Genomic DNA, 18,016 nt, shown 5'->3' with positions numbered 1-18,016 from the left:
TAGTTATAACGGAAAACTTGTGAAACGTAACCATATTAAAGTTAAAATAAGTCCATAATTTCCTTTTAGCATTCCAAATGTCTTCTCGGCCACAGAAAAACAATGACTACATTCATTATACTTATTGTCATCATTCCAGAGGCAGTTTTAACCCCTTCCCGACATTTGACGTACATTTACGTCATGGCCGGGAGGTACTTCCCGACACATGGCATAAATGTACGTCATGAGTTTAAACTGTCACTGCGTCTCGAGACGCAGTGACAGAGGGACGATGTCTGCTGTCCCTGACAGCAGACATGTCCCTGCATGCCCAGGGGGGGCTGCGATGCCGCCCCCCCGTCGGCGATCGCTGTGATTGGCTGTTCAGTGTGAACAGCCATTCACAGCGTTTTCCTGTGTTACCAGCGAATCAGACGCTCGGTAACACAGGTGTCAATCACCGCCGGGCGTCAGGGGGCATGAGGGGGTCATCGGTGACGATGACACCTCACCCCACCCTCACCCCACCTGCCCCCAAGGCTGTGATTGGTCCGTGGGACCCACGGACCAATCACAGCCAAGGCGCGACATTTAAACTGACGGTGACTGCGCTGCAGACGCCATTCCGGTCTGGAATAGCGTGCAGAACGGTCACCGTGCCTGCCTGCCGTGAATACCGACCTGATCCTTGCTAATACTTACCTGATCCTTGCAAATACCTTACCTGATCACCTTATCACTGCTTGTAGCGTGCTGGACGCTTCCTGGATCTGACTTCCTGAGACTTCCTGCTGCTGCTGCAGTGTGATAGAGAGATAGAGAGATAGAGAGAGAGATAGAGAGAGATAGAGAGAGATAGAGAGATAGTGACAGAGAGAGCTATATTTTGTGTCTGCTACCCCCCCTTTTTGGGGGTGCAGGGGTTTTCTATATATAAATAACTGTCAGTGCTGCTGCTGCAGTGTCATACAGTGATAGATAGTGATAGATAGTGATAGATAGTGAGAGGTAGAGAGATAGAGAGATTTGTGTCTGCTACCCCCCCTTTTTGGGGGTGCAGGGGTTTTATTTTATATATATAACTGTCAGTGCTGCTGCTGCAGTGTCATAGAGTGATAGATAGTGATAGATAGTGATAGATAGAGAGATAGAGAGAGATAGTGACAGAGAGTGATAGAGAGTGTATATTTTGTGTCTGCTACCCCCCCTTTTTGGGGGTGCAGTTTTTTTTTATACATATAACTGTCAGTGCTGCTGCTGCAGTGTCCTAGAGTGATAGATAGTGAGAGATAGTGAGAGATAGAGAGATAGAGAGAGATAGTGACAGAGAGTGATAGAGAGTGTATATTTTGTGTCTGCTACCCCCCCTTTTGTGCTGATCAGTATATCTGTGCTGATCAGCAACTTTTTGGGGGCGCAGAGGTTTTTTTTTTATATATGTACCTGTCAGTTGCTGCCAGTTGCACTGTCAGTTGCACCAAAGGTTGTGCACCTGCTGTCCCTCACTGGTAATCAGTGTCGCATCACTGATCACCTTTTTTTTTTTTTGTGAGTGCTGTGGGGTCTTTTTTTAATTTTTTTTTTACACACACTGATTTTGTGGGTGTCCTGTGGCCACTGTGCGCCGATCAGTGACGTACATCACTGATCAGCTTTTTCGGCACAGGGTTGATCTATTTTTTTTTTTTTTTTGATCAGATTCCTGTTGCCTTTGAGCGCTGTTCAGTGACAGACGTTACTGACCAACATCTGTGCTCAATTTTTGGCGCAGGACCTTTTTTTTTTTTAACCCCTTCAATTTTTTTTTTTTAACCCCTTCAATTTTTTTTTTTTTTTAACCCCTTCAATTTTCTTTTTTGGTATAAAGTATTTTTTTTTTCTGCACTACATACACATTACACACTACATTCCCCCCAGGTTGAAATAAAGTTTGTACCCCCCCCTACACTATACACGTGTTGAAACATTTCACTACCAGTAACACAAAAATAAAAATGGCATCCCAAATGTCCTCCCAAATGTCCTCCCAAATGTCCTCCCAGTCATCCAGGAGAATGTATTCAGTGGAGGAGGCATATGCCATGCTTGCCTCTGACTCTGACACAGGCAGTGATGCAAGCGGGGAATTTGAAGGATTCGTCTTAAGCTCCTCTTCCTCCTCTGGTGATGAGGGACCCCCTCAAAGACGCCCCCGTAGATCAGCTGAGATTCCCCCCCCAATAATTGATCTAGTATGGACCCCACCACCAGACAATTTTGAGCCCCAGGTTCCTGAGTTTTTGGCCATGCCAGGAATCCAATTTGATTCCACAGGTCTCAGAGAAATTGACTTTTTCAAATTATTTTTCTCTGATGATTTTATAAATTTAATGGTGGACCAAACTAATTTATATGCCCAGCAGTTTATTGCTCAAAACCCCACGTCATCATTTGCTAGGTGGACCCCTGTAGATGCAGTAGAGATGATGACGTTTTGGGGTCTGGTGTTTCATATGGGCATAGTAAAAAAGCCAGAAATTAGGCAATATTGGAGTACAGATGTTCTGTACAGTACTCCATTTTACCGTATGGCCATGCCCCGGACTCGATTTGAGACAATTCTTAAATTTATACATTACACCGATAATGCACAGTGCCCACCCAGAGATGATCCCACCTTTGACCGGCTATTCAAAGTCAGGCCGGTCATTGATCATTTCAGTGCCAAATTTGAAGAGGTGTACATCCCTGAAAAATTTATTTGTATCGACGAGTCCCTTATACATTTTAAAGGAAGGGTTAAATTCCGCCAGTACCTTCCCAGTAAGAGGGCAAGGTATGGCATAAAAATGTATAAGCTGTGTGAAAGCACCTCAGGGTACACCCACAGGTTTAGGGTTTATGAAGGGAAGGATTCAAGAATTCAACCGCCAGAATGCCCCCCCTCCCTCGTAGGTGTTAGTGGGAAAATTGTCTGGGATTTAGTGCACCCCTTCCTGGATAAAGGTTATCACCTCTATGTGGATAACTTTTACACTAGCATCCCCCTGTTTAAGGCCCTTGGTTCAAGAGGTACAGCAGCTTGCGGTACTGTGCGCAAGAACCAAAGAGGCCTCCCAAAAACGCACATTGCCCAAGTAATGAGAAGGGGTGAAAGCAGGGGAATATGCAACGAAAATATGTTGTTGGTCAAATATAAGGACAAGAGGGATGTCCTTATACTGACAACAATTCACGGAGACAGTACCACCTCCGTCCCTGTACGAGGTACCAGTACCCACACCTCAAAACCTAATTGTATCCTGGATTACAATAGGTACATGGGCGGAGTGGATCTTTCAGATCAGGTACTGAAGCCGTACAGTGCCCTGCGGAAAACAAAAATCTGGTACAAGAAGGTGGCCGTGTATATCATCCAGATGGCACTGTATAACGCTTACGTGCTATTCCGTTCTACCGGCCAGAGGGGGACATTTATGCACTTTCAAGAGGAAGTCATAAAGGGCCTAATATTTGGGAACCAGCAGGCAGAGGGCCCCAGTACTTCTAGTACTGGCCCCCGTATTGTACCAGGGCAGCATTTTCCTGATGAAATCCCCTCCACTGGAAAAAAGGGCAGGACACAAAAAAGGTGCAAAGTTTGCTATAAAAAGGGAATAAGAAAGCAAACTATTTTCCAGTGTGACACTTGCCCCGACAAACCCGGCCTATGTATAAAGGAGTGTTTTAAAATATACCACACATCTATGGAATATTAGGTTCATAATTTCACCGTGCTTCGGGGGTCTTGCTAATGCCACATAGCACCCACCATTCATTCCACCAGAATCTGAGCCGCAAAATCCAAAAATCACTCCTTCCCTTCTGAGTCCTGCCATGCACCCAACTGGTATTTTTTGGTCACATGTGAGGCATTGCCGTACTCGGGAGAAATTGGGGCACAGATTTTGGGGTGCTTTGTCTCCTTCATTCCTTGTGAAAATGAAAAATTTTGAGCCAGAACTGCATTTTTGTGTAAAAAAATGTAATTTTTTATGTTCACTGCCCAGTTTTATCAAAATTGGTGAAACCCCTGGGGGTTTGAAATGTACACTATACCCCTAGATGAATTCCCTGAGGGGTGTAGTTTGCAAAATGGGGTCACTTGTGGGGGGGTTCCACTGTATTGGTGCTTTGGGGGTCTTGCTAATGCGACATAGCACCCACCATCATTCCACCAGAATTTGTGCTGCAAAATCCAAATATCACTCCTTCCCTTCTGAGTCCTGCCACTTTTTGGTCACACATGAGGCATTGCCGTACTCGGGAGAAATTGGGGCACAGATTTTGGGGTGCTTTGTCTCCTTCATTCCTTCTGAAAATGAAAAATTTTGAGCCAGAACTGCATTTTTGTGTAAAAAAATGTAATTTTTCATTTTCACTGCCCACTTGTATCAAAATTGGTGAAACCCCTGGGGGTTTGAAATGTACACTATACCCCTAGATGAATTCCCTGAGGGGTGTAGTTTGCAAAATGGGGTGACTTGTGGGGGGGTTCCACTGTATTGGTGCAACATAGCACCCACCATTCATTCCACCAGAATCTGTGCTGCAAAATCCAAAAATCACTCCTTCCCTTCTGAGTCCTGCCATGCACCCAACTGGTATTTTTTGGTCACATGTGAGGCATTGCCGTACTCGGGAGAAATTGGGGCACAGATTTTGGGGTGCTTTTTCTCCTTCATACCTTCTGAAAATGAAAAATTTTGAGCCAGAACTGCATTTTTGTGTAAAAAATGTAATTTTTCATTTTCACTGCCCACTTGTATCAAAATTGGTGAAACCCCTGGGGGTTTTAAATGTACACTATACCCCTAGATGAATTCCCTGAGGGGTGTAGTTTGCAAAATGGGGTCACTTGTGGGGGGGTTCCACTGTATTGGTGCTTGGGGGGTCTTGCTAATGCGACATAGCACCCACCAAAATTCCACCAGAATCTGAGCTGAAAAATCCAAAAATCACTCCTTCCCTTTTGAGTCCTGCCATGCACCCAACTGGTATTTTTTGGTCACATGTGAGGCATTGCCGTACTCGGGAGAAATTGGGGCACAGATTTTGGGGTGCTTTTTCTCCTTCATACCTTCTGAAAATGAAAAATTTTGAGCCAGAACTGCATTTTTGTGTAAAAAATGTAATTTTTCATGTTCACTGCCCACTTGTATCAAAATTGGTGAAACCCCTGGGGGTTTGAAATGTACACTATACCCCTAGATGAATTCCCTGAGGGGTGTAGTTTGCAAAATGGGGTCACTTGTGGGGGGGTTCCACTGTATTGGTGCTTGGGGGGTCTTGCTAATGCGACATAGCACCCACCAAAATTCCACCAGAATCTGAGCTGCAAAATCCAAAAATCACTCCTTCCCTTCTGAGTCCTGCCATGCACCCAAATGGTATTTTTTGGTCACATGTGAGGCATTGCCGTACTCGGGAGAAATTGGGGCACAGATTTTGGGGTGCTTTGTCTCCTTCATACCTTCTGAAAATGAAAAATTTTGAGCCAGAACTGCATTTTTGTGTAAAAAAATGTAATTTTTCATTTTCACTGCCCACTTGTATCAAAATTGGTGAAACCCCTGGGGGTTTGAAATGTACACTATACCCCTAGATGAATTCCCTGAGGGGTGTACTTTGCAAAATGGGGTGACTTGTGGGGGGGTTCCACTGTATTGGTGCAACATAGCACCCACCATTCATTCCACCAAAATCTGTGCTGCAAAATCCAAAAATCACTCCTTCCGTTCTGAGTCCTGCCATGCACCCAACTGGTATTTTTTGGTCACATGTGAGGCATTTCCGTACTCGGGAGAAATTGGGGCACAGATTTTGGGGTGCTTTTTCTCCTTCATACCTTCTGAAAATGAAAAATTTTGAGCTAGAACTGCATTTTTGTGTAAAAAAATGTAATTTTTCATTTTCACTGCCCACTTGTATCAAAATTGGTGAAACCCCTGGGGGTTTGAAATGTACACTATACCCCTAGATGAATTCCCTGAGGGGTGTAGTTTTCAAAATGGGGTGACTTGTGGGGGGGTTCCACTGTATTGGTGCTTGGGGGGTCTTGCTAATGCGACATAGCACCCACCAAAATTCCACCAGAATCTGAGCTGCAAAATCCAAAAATCACTCCTTCCGTTCTGAGTCCTGCCATGCACCCAACTGGTATTTTTTGGTCACATGTGAGGCATTGCCGTACTCGGGAGAAATTGGGGCACAGATTTTGGGGTGCTTTTTCTCCTTCATACCTTCTGAAAATGAAAAATTTCGAGCCAGAACTGCATTTTTGTGTAAAAAATGTAATTTTTCATTTTCACTGCCCACTTGTATCAAAATTGGTGAAACCCCTGGGGGTTTGAAATGTACACTATACCCCTAGATGAATTCCCTGAGGGGTGTAGTTTTCAAAATGGGGTGACTTGTGGGGGGGTTCCACTGTATTGGTGCTTGGGGGGTCTTGCTAATGCGACATAGCACCCACCAAAATTCCACCAGAATCTGAGCCGCAAAATCCAAAAATCACTCCTTCCGTTCTGAGTCCTGCCATGCACCCAAATGGTATTTTTTGGTCACATGTGAGGCATTTCCGTACTCGGGAGAAATTGGGGCACATATTTTGGGGTGCTTTTTCTCCTTCATACCTTCTGAAAATGAAAAATTTTGAGCCAGAACTGCATTTTTGTGTAAAAAAATGTAATTTTTCATTTTCACTGCCCACTTGTATCAAAATTGGTGAAACCCCTGGGGGTTTGAAATGTACACTATACCCCTAGATGAATTCCCTGAGGGGTGTACTTTGCAAAATGGGGTGACTTGTGGGGGGGTTCCACTGTATTGGTGCAACATAGCACCCACCATTCATTCCACCAGAATCTGTGCTGCAAAATCCAAAAATCACTCCTTCCCTTCTGAGTCCTGCCATGCACCCAACTGGTATTTTTTGGTCACATGTGAGGCATTGCCGTACTCGGGAGAAATTGGGGCACAGATTTTGGGGTGCTTTTTCTCCTTCATACCTTCTGAAAATGAAAAATTTTGAGCCAGAACTGCATTTTTGTGTAAAAAAATGTAATTTTTCATTTTCACTGCCCACTTGTATCAAAATTGGTGAAACCCCTGGGGGTTTGAAATGTACACTATACCCCTAGATGAATTCCCTGAGGGGTGTACTTTGCAAAATGGGGTCACTTGTGGGGGGGTTCCACTGTATTGGTGCTTTGGGGGTCTTGCTAATGCGACATAGCACCCACCAAAATTCCACCAGAATCTGAGCTGCAAAATCCAAAAATCACTCCTTCCCTTCTGAGTCCTGCCATGCACCCAACTGGTATTTTTTGGTCACATGTGAGGCATTGCCGTACTCGGGAGAAATTGGGGCACAGATTTTGGGGTGCTTTGTCTCCTTCATACTTTCTGAAAATGACAAATTTGGAGCCAGAACTGTATTTTTGTGTAAAAAAAATAATTTTTCATTTTCACTGCCCAGTTGTACCACAATTGGTGAAACCCCTGGGGGTTTGAAATGTACACTATACCCCTAGATGAATTCCCTGAGGGGTGTAGTTTGCAAAATGGGGTCACTTGTGGGGGGGTTCCTAACTTTTAGCATCTTATGGTGCCTAGAAACCTACATGGTGCCTAAAAAATAATCTCATAAAAAGGAGGCTCCAAAATCAAGTAGGTGCTCCTTCTATTATGAAGCCTGTGGTTTGGTCACCGTGCACACTAGGGCCACATATAGGATATTTATGAAAACAAAAGAATTGGGGGAATCAATTTTCAGTCACATTTCTCTAGTAAAATGTACTGTGTTCCTTAGAAAAATGTATTAAAATTGCAAATCTGCAAAAAAAAAGAAATTTTGAAATTTCACCTACACTTTGTTTTAATTCCTGTGAAACACCTAAAGGGTTAACAAACTTCCAAAATGCTGTTTTGAATACTGTGAGGGGTGCAGTTTTTGAAATGGCATCATTTATGGGGGTGTCTCACATACAAGTCCCTCAAAGTCACATCAGAACTGAACTGGTCCCTAAAAAAATCAGTGTTTGAAATTTTCTTGAAAATTTGAGAATTTGCTATTCATATTGTAAGCCTCCTAGTGTCCCAAAAAATTAAAAGGAAGTTGAAATAATGATGTCAACATAAAGTAGACATATGGTCTATGTTAGTTATTCACTATTTTGAGTGGTAAGATTATTTGTCTCACAAGCAGAAAATTTAACATTTTGCAAATCGCTAAATTTTCCATTTTTTCACGATATTTTGGTATTTTTCACAAAAAAACACAGACTGTATCGACCCAAATTTACCACTAATTTGAAGTACAATGTGTCACGAAAAAACAATCTCAAAATCACTGGGATAAGTAAAAGCAAAAAAAAGTTATCCCCACTTAAGTGAGACATGTCAGATTTGAAAAAAAGGGCTCTGTCAGGAACGCAAAAACTGGCTCTGTCAGGAAGGGGTTAAAAAGAAAAGAAAACCTATGTCTATGGGTCTATGGTTATTTATAAAAAAATCTGCACACATCTGTCACCAGTAACAGTTTTGCTATAAACAAAATAGTTATTTTAAACTTTTCTCTTTGTTTGCGTTTGTGATGTCAGACAAATGCCAGTGGCTCTACTCTGCAAATGAGATGCCATCACAACAGATAGCACAAGTGAAGCTAGCAGATTAAAGACATGCAGCTGTACTAAACCAACAATGAAAGGCTAATGCTGTGTACACACGGGGAAATATGATTGCTGGGGATATATTGCTAGCAATATATCCCCAGCAATCATATTGCTCAGTGTCTCCTTTTCATCAGCGATGAAATGGAGACACTGCTACGGGGCGGAGGGAGAGTGCAGCAGCAGCAGACGCTGCTGCTGTCACTTTGAACGGAGGAGGGAGCAGCCGCACGGGGCTGGGGAGATCAACGCTGATCTCCCCGGCGCTGACCTCCCGGCACAGCGATCGCGGGGAAAGCCGCTGGTCGCAGGAGCATGCTCCAGCGACCATTAGGCAGTGCACACGGGAGCACGCAGCTGGCGATTTATCGCCACCTGCGCTCCAAATCACTGGCAATATGGTCGCTCAGCGACCATATTCCCAGCGATTTCACACAATATTGCTCCCGTGTGTACACACCTTAAATGAAATAAAAATAATCAAGGGAACGTGCATAAGAGTTGAATTAGGCTAGTGATAACGCGTACAGTGCTTTATGTGGGATCCAAAAACATTATGACTTGCCTCAGTAGACGCTGTCTAACTCCGCTTTTTGGTTTACTAGGGAATTCCCTTAATTATTTAACTCCAGGTTTGTACTGCATAAATATAGCAGCTCTTCAATTATTCAAATGTGTGAGCTAAGAGAGGAATTCAATTGTGGCCACCTGGTGGCTGTCTAGAGCAGTGGTTCCCAACCCTGGTTCTCAAGTACCCCCAACAGTGCACGTTTTCCTGGTCACCCAGCAGGTGCACTTATTATTCAGACACATCTTAAAAGATCCACAGGTGGAGCAAATTATGTCACTTGTGATTCTGTGTGGAGACCTGGAAAACGTGCACTGTTGGGGGTACTTGAGGACCAGAATTTGGAACCACTGGTCTATAGTAATGGGCAGTCACAATTGTTCTTCGCAGATTCCGGAGGTGCGAGAACAACGTCTTTGAAATCCGTAGTTTGGTCATCCAAAAACCCTGACGTTTAGCCGCCCACTCAGCAACATTATGCAGGTTTATACACGCAGCTACACCTGGAGTCGTGTAACATGATTGAAGCAACACCCGATATGTCTACATTTGTTTATTCTATAAAAATCTGGACTTTCATTACCAAACTTTCTTTATATACATAGTTTTTTTTTAGACACCTCTAACTAGGACATGTCCCCAAGATAAAAAATGGTGTACACCCTGCTATATTTGATATTTGATCAAAAATCAGGAGCTTGCAAACTAATCTCAATACCCATTTGCGGTACTTCGTCCATCGATATTAGGTGATGTGGGGATGTGCCCTAATAAAGTTTAGTGCCAATGCTGTCAGCAGACTATCGGGTAAGCCTCTCTAAATCAAAAGGGCCAAAATCATGTCCATTATTCACAGGTGTAGACTACAACAATCAAACCCATCATATAAACACAAGCTAATTTGAAGAGGTTTCGTATCTTCCCATAAGTGGATCGTCAACTGGTCTAATTTTTAACAACTTTTTGAGTTGGGATCTCCATTGGATCGTAGAGTCTTAGTAATCTTTGTATAGAACATGCACACATTTCTGATTTCGTACTATAGTACAGTCAAAAATCTAAAATATTTTTTTTGGGGGGGGGGGGGCTAGTAATTTTCTTAATCTTGGCAGCATATTATTTTTACATTTGTATGGATTTTACCTGGATCCATGTATTAGACTGTAATGGGGTGTACCTCCCCTACTAAATCTGCTGAAAGTACTACACTCTCTCAAGGGGCATTGGACCAATGGTTTGGCAATGCTATGGTCAACAGACAATAGGTTAACAGGATTAAAGGTCAACATGTCAATGGTTGACGCATGTTTATTTAACCAATTCTGGTATATTTTATGTTATGTGATCTCCATCTGTACAAACATGTATGCTTGTGGGCTTGCTTTGCTCGCCACACTTTGGACATGGTTACTATCTCCAGTAGATGTCCAGATGTTGAGAAAACTTATGGAAAATCCCAAATTGACATTATGCATGTCAACCAATACATTGTCAGTCTATCATCTGGATACCCTATCTAGTCTCCTGTCCGAGCGTCACCTCTCATGCCCAAATTCAGTACATCTCACATTTTTACTTCTTTCAAATCCATAAGATCTCTAGAATCAGACCTTTCCCTATACTTAGACCAACAATACTCATTCATACACATTTCATTTAGACCAACAATACTCATTCATACACATTTCATTTAGACCAACAATGCTCATTCATACACATTTCATTTAGACCAACAATGCTCATTGATACACATTTCATTTAGACCAACAATGCTCATTCATACACATTTGCCACCAAGACTACTGCAATCTCTTTCGCTCTGGCCCTACTCTCTCAACAGTGCAATCTATCATTAGGGGTCCATTCAGTTAGGTGCATATGGGAGGCTCTTCATCCGATTTACAATTATGTGTATGGTAAATGTCATTCAGTAATAACACAAATGAAAATAAAAAACATCAAAAAACTAGATGTATTGACTGAATGAATGAATCATTGCTCCATCCATAGATACCTTATACTGTGATAATTACATACATAACAGGATGAAAATTAGAATGATCTCCTAAAAATAAACATGATCATAGCAATCTACCGAAACTAGTCACAGGCGGGAAAGTTAAGCAAGAAATTTCATTTTCTATGCAACAGCTTGGTGAAAAATAGGACTTTGGGCAACGTTCATTTTAGGCACTAGAGGGGGACTTAGGGGTTAGGTACCCCCCTGGGTGTTTTAAGGCACCCATACACTATTGAGACTTCTCCGATTTCCCCTGTGAGCCGCCCAGCACTTGTGCCATTTTTTTTACATACAATTTATCACATGTAAAGAATCCCGAGGAGCTGCAGCAGCGTTGGGGATAGGAGAATAAAAAAAAAAAAAACCTTAACAAATGAATAGGTGGCTGCTGGTTGGCTGAGAGAGCTATCTCAGTCAATCAGAGGCCGCCCAATCTTTTGAGTATTTTTTTTTTTTTTAATCTCCTTGCCGCCTGCTACAGTACTTGGAGGTCGGACCGCTGGCACACACCTACGGACAGAATCGAATGCGATACAGGTTGAGTATCCCTTATTCAAAATGCTCTGGACCAGAAGAATTTTGGATAACGGATTATTCAGTATTTCAGAATATTTTTATATTTCAATGATGTATCTTGCGATATCTTGCATAACAACATAAAACACATGAAATACACACAAATATATTTTATTTGTGCAAGGTTTCAAAACATGTAACAAAGGTTGCGTACTATCTCAGGTACTGACTTTGAATGCCAAGCAAAATTTTCTTGCACACATTCTGTGCCAATTATATATCATATCCCCAGTAGTGCCAGTTATATATCATATCCTCAGTAGTGCTTTTAACAAAAGAAAAAAAAAAATCATTTTCTGGACTGTATGGTTTTCAGAATAATTTGGATAAGGGATACTCAACATGTATTTTATTTATTATTTATTTATTAGCAGTTTCTTATATAGCGCACACATATTCCGCAACGCTTTACAGAGAATATTTGAACATTCACATCAGTCCCTGCCCCAGTGGAGCTTACAATCTATATTCCCTACCACATGTACACGCACACACAGACATTCTAGGGTTAATTTGTTGGGAGCCAATTAGCCTACCAGTATATTTTTGGAATGTGGGAGGAAACCGGAGTACCCAGAGGAAACCCACATAAACACGGGCACGCAAACACGGGGAGAATATACAAACTTCGCACAGTTAGGGCAATGGTGGGAATGGAACCCATGACCTCAGTGCTGTGAGGCAGTAATGCTAACCATTACACCATCCGTACTGCCCCCACACCATCCATACAGCCCCCAGTACATCGTGGGTGCTACAAAGCACGCACAATATGCCACTGATGGGTCTGATTCCGATTTATCTTATGTTCTGCAGGTCCAACCTCTCGAATCGATGGAAATCGGGCCTAAATTGCAGGGAGGGAGGGTTAGGCACTTAGAGTAGGGGTTATTATTATTATTATAATTTTATTTATAAGGCGCCACAAGTGTTTCGCAGCGCCGTACAAAGGAACAATACAGGGAGACAAAGCTTGGCATAACATTGAATAAATAACAAAAATACAGTACAAATAAAGAGCGCCACAGATCAATACACATTACAGCTTGGATATAAGTAGTGAGGACTCAATCAACATACAACTAGAGGCTAGATGCCAATGATGGAGATAAGTATGCAGACGAAGATGGTCACTGAGTGTTGGAGTATAGGAGAGCTGTGAGTGACATGTGAAGAGAAGTGGGCTTTGACAACAGGAGGGAAGAGGGCCCTACTCGGAGGAGCTTACAATCTAGTAGGAAGGGGAGACAGACAGATTACAAGAGGTGCAAGCGAGGGGGTGGTGGTTAGATAGCAGGATGTAAACAGGCAAGGGATCGGAGAACCATCTAGTTTATGCAGTGGAAGGGTACGCTTTGATGAATAGGTGAGTTTTCAGTGCCCGTTTGAAGCTTTGCAAGGTCGGGGAGAGTCTAATGGAGCAAGGGAGTGCGTTCCACTGAAGGGGTGCAGCACGGGCAAAGTCCTGTACTCTAGCATGGGAAGCAGTGATCAGGGTGGAGGAGAGACGACAGTCGTCAGCTGACCGTAGGGGGCGGGAGGGTGTATGAATGGAGATGAGGTTAGAGATATATGGAGCAATGTAATAAGAGATGGCCCTGTATGTGAGTGTGAGGTGTTTGAAGAGGATTCTGTAGGGGAATGGAAGCCAGTGCAGATTTTGTTGAAGGGGAGTGGCAGAATTAGAGCGGCGGGAGAGGAAGATAAGCCTGGCTGCAGCATCGAGGACAGATTGGAGAGGAGCCAGTTGGGATTGAGCGAGGCCAGTGAGAAGAGCATTACAGTAGTCAAGCCGTGAGATGACTAATGAGTGGATGATCAGCTTAGTTGCACTCTGTGAGAGAAAGGGCCTGATGCGAGCAATGTTGCGTAACTGGAACCGGCAAGAATGGGCCAGGGCTTGGATGTGGGGTGCAAAGGAGAGGGAGGAGTCAAGAGTGACACCCAGGCAGCGGAGTTGGGGAACAGGGGAGATGATGGTGTTGTTAACAGTTTGGTTAGACTGAGGGGCAGGGGGTTAGGTTTAGGCGGCAGGGTATGGGGAATAGATTTAGGCACTACCGGGGAGGGCTAGGGTCAGGGATGGTAACTATTCTTATACCCAACCTAACTTGTATGTGGCATTAATGAGAATGCTATGTACCCGCATTCAGTATCAATGACCCACATTTCTTAAATAAGTAGTCAAGATGCTATATATGGGAAACATCTATCTAATAATTATAAAGATATAGAAATAAACTCATTGAAACGCTAGAAATGACGTTATTCAAAACAAAGGGACAATACGGAGCCGTGATTAAAACAATCCGTCGTGCTAAAAGTCAATTTAAAAAGCCAACAGACTTCTGATTCTAATGACAATCTCCCCCACTCCCATCCACTGTATAATGTGCCTCATTCCTATTGCAAACTGCACACCAGCAGGATTGGAATTATTACTTTATATAAAACGTATTGATATTACATGTTTCTCATTGCCTCCCTTAATGGTCAATAAATCTTCCTTAATTTGATCTTTTGAATGAAGGGTAGTTTGTCCCACATATTGTGTTTCCATACTGGCAAGATAAAATATCACATTGGTATGTGGATAAATCGAGTAACCACTTAACGGAAATGTGTACTTTTTTTTGGCGTTGATCGACTTGGTTCATACTTTACTATCTAAGTGGGCATAGAGGGAGAATATAATATTGTGCTGGGTGAAGTGAACACCTTTTTAGGTGTCGAACATTTGCCTATCCACTATACCGAGGCCATGGATCGGTCATCGGAGAGAGATTTTCTGGCCGCTAAAACTAACGGCCTGCGTGTCCCCATTGGGTGTGAGTGACATGATGCCTGTGTCCTTGGAAGTAGCTGGGATCACGGCCACAGCTGGAGGGGTCGATACTTGTTTCCTAGCACGGCCACAACGATCATAATCGCTGTCATCGGGGGTAAAATCGGGGCCATCGCGGGCATCGCATGCGCAAAATAATCGGGTGCGATGGGCCAGACGCGATGCCCGCGATTTCCCCATAGAGAACAATGTTAAATGCCTCAATTTACCCGCGATGACCACGATTTCCCATAGGAAACAATGTTAAATGGCTCAATTTACCCAAATTATCATAGGAACAATGGTAAATGGGCCAAAAACACCCCTGAACATTGAAATGTCCCCCAAAAGTATTTTACGCCACCACGTGATCAACGTGAACCCGAAGCGTGGCGAGCACGTCCTCCGACCTTTTCATACCCCCACTATCCACTAGGGCGTGGAGTGAAAATAGAATAGTGCCCGAAGCGTGGCGAGCGCAGCGAGCCCCACGAGGGGACGCGGATACCTGTGAAGCCCGCGAAGGGACAAGTTTACCTGTAAAGGTATCCGCGTCCGCTCGCCACACTATTCTATTCTCACTCCACGCCCTAGTGGATAGTGGGGGTATGAAAAGGTCGGAGGACGCATACCGCCGCCCCTCGCGGACTCGCTGCGCTCGTCACGCTTCGGGTTCACGTTCATCGCGGGGTGGAGTGAACTACTTTTGGGGGGACATTTCACTGGTCAGGGGGGTTTTTTGGGCTTTCTGGCCCATTTACCATTGTTCCCTGTGATGATTTGGGTAAATTGACCCATTTAACATTGTTTCCTATGGGAAATCGGGGTCATCGCGGGTAAATTGAGGCATTTAACATTGTTCCCTATGGGGAAATCGCGGGTGGACCATTTAAGCATTTTTAGGCGCACACGACGCGACCGACCCGATTTTTCACTGTTTTCAATGGAAAAATCGGGGGCATCGCGTCGGTCGCGTCGCAGGCCACTAAAATTACCCCCGATGGCCAAGATTTGTGGCCGTGCTAGGAAACAAGTACCGAGGGGTCTAACATACACCTCCTGCTGCATTACCATACAGTGCTACGGAAGCAGCAGTGTTAGCAACTCCAACAAAATCTGAAATAGCCCCCCCCCCCGTTTTTATATTCATGTCGACACGAGAAAGCCAGCATGTTGATAATGTTGACACTAATGAAATGTTGACATGGACACCATGGCGGATGTAACATAACTCGGGTACAGGATACACAGCCATGTAATGGGATGTGCCTGAATCTTTCACAGACGTATGATTAATAGGTTAATTCACAGGGACATTAACCCCTTGATGGCCATTCACATCCATCCCTGGGAGAGGCAGAGATCATCAAAGTATGCACTTATGGCCAAATCGCCTGTGCAAAATAAATGTAACTGAACGCTAGCAAATGAATATAATTAGGGAAACCTGATTGCGTTTATTACTTCCAGTGCTTTGATTTGATGCAGTTAATGAGAACTCGGAGCAGCCACAAACCGAAGAGGAGGAGGAGGCTTTAATAGTGACAATCTTCATATTACTCACCACCATTATGCCCTATAAACCTCATCGGAGGTGGTGTAAGGTTTATGTGTACCTCTTTACGCTCCCTGGTGATTCTGGATTCAGGGACTGTCCTAGGTAATGTAGGACGTCATCCATACGCTATACTGTGTGACTGTGATCACATACAATAACCATAACCAGAATGTATCACTGTACCGTGTGCACTAACGTTCCCTCATCTCCCTGTCTCTGCTCCATGTATATATATATGACCTTAGGGTGCAGCTAGAACCATCCAGCAGCACAGTAATCGCTGGCATCATGGTGTCCTCCAGCTCTCTGTCTGCAAATACAGAACTCTGCCTCACTAATGACAGGGAAATATTACATTTATTTATAGGAGGGAGACACTGTTCTGCAATCTCCTCCCATGTCATTCTGATAGGAGCTTGCACACATGCCGGGGAGGCTGCTGCTGATATATTGCTAATATCATATGCACAGCACAGAGACTGCACCCTGCATGCACCTGTATTAAATGCCCAGGGCTACATGTGCATTATATTAATTATATATATATATATATATATATATATATATATATAAATATATATATATATATATATATATATATATATATATATATATATATATAGACACACACATATACAGTACATACATATATATATATATATATATATATGAACATGACATATATACATGCTTACATATACACATGACTTCCCTGGTACACATCAGTAGCGATATATCGATTAGTGGAGGCTCTATGGCGACTCCCAGCCACCCTCCCGGTGATGGCAGCGACTCCCGGGCCTCGCCGCACCCGCCTCACCTGTAGTATCGGGATAATCGGCAATGTCCGTTCCGATTGTCCCCTCAATCCGGACCGAGTGATGATGCCCCAGGGCGGGGATGGTCCGATCAGCAGTTTCCCCGCCCCTCCCCCTCCGTTGTCTTCAGGTATCGGTATCGAATCGGGAGGTATCGGTAGGCACCTCTCGGTCTGGTGCAATTATATCGCCAGCCTGTGCGTGGCTCCGTCCGTACGGTCATGTATCGGCCATCCCGGGGTAAATCATTCTTCTGATATTTCGATTTTCTTCACCCAACAACGGAGAATCTAATACCGCGGGTCCAAGCTCCGCCCCCGCGGCCTGTACCGATTGGACATATCGATTGGTAATCACCTCATGACGGACAGTAGTAGCGGCCAATGGGGTCGCCGGTTTGGGCTCTGCCCTTTGATGGGCAGGAGACTGGCCAATCATGGTACAATTCAAACGCGTGTTGTAAACGCCCCGCTGCCGGCGATGGTGATGGACAGCGCCGCTAGGCAATGGTCGGCGAGGAAGGCAGAAGGAGACGTGGTTAAGGACACGGGCATGCGGCAGCCAATCAGGGCATGCAATATGTCCCACCCCTTTGTACTGTGTGGATTGATGTCCAAGGTGACCAATGGCTGCTAGGGTTGTTTGTAACTAGATACCAAGTCATGTGTCCAGGGAGCTGAAGCCGAGGCCGAGCACGCAGCAGCAGCAGACAGACTCCGTCACATCACGCGCTGCTGCTGGCTGGCTCAGTCAGTCACTGCTGTTTGGCGCCATTACATGTGCACAGCAACAGACTATAGTCCAGCACTTTGAAAGTCATATAGTTGTGGAGTAGATTATACCGCATGCGATACCTCGCCCTAGTGGATGGGGGGGGGGGGGGGGGGGGGCCTTAATTATATAGGATTATGTATGGGTATTTTCTACTGTAGTTGTTACTTCACCTCAGTAGTGTTACAAGAGGAGTATGGCGTCTCTGG

At 44.0% G+C, this 18,016-nt stretch overlaps 1 protein-coding gene across 2 annotated transcripts in view; it reads right to left on the bottom strand.

The window, feature by feature from the left end:
* LOC146042441 (E3 SUMO-protein ligase ZBED1-like) overlaps window positions 1-17,465 on the bottom strand; it is a 48,965-nt gene extending 31,500 nt beyond the window's left edge. Inside the window, exon 1 of one of the 2 annotated variants that reach the window (XM_083162432.1) lies at window positions 17,039-17,465. The gene's annotated coding sequence lies outside the window, so the exon portion shown is untranslated. The remainder of the gene's footprint in view (window positions 1-17,038) is intronic. The other variant, XM_083162433.1, reaches the window with a different exon arrangement.
* Between the last annotated feature and the right edge of the window lie 551 nt (window positions 17,466-18,016).

The sequence above is a fragment of the Crinia signifera genome, chromosome 19 (assembly GCF_055691185.1).
Source record: "Crinia signifera chromosome 19, ASM5569118v1, whole genome shotgun sequence".
In the NCBI taxonomy this organism is placed as follows: domain Eukaryota; kingdom Metazoa; phylum Chordata; class Amphibia; order Anura; family Myobatrachidae; genus Crinia; species Crinia signifera.
The sequence above is the reverse complement of the archived record's forward strand: the minus strand, read 5'-3'. Positions and strand labels throughout refer to the sequence as shown.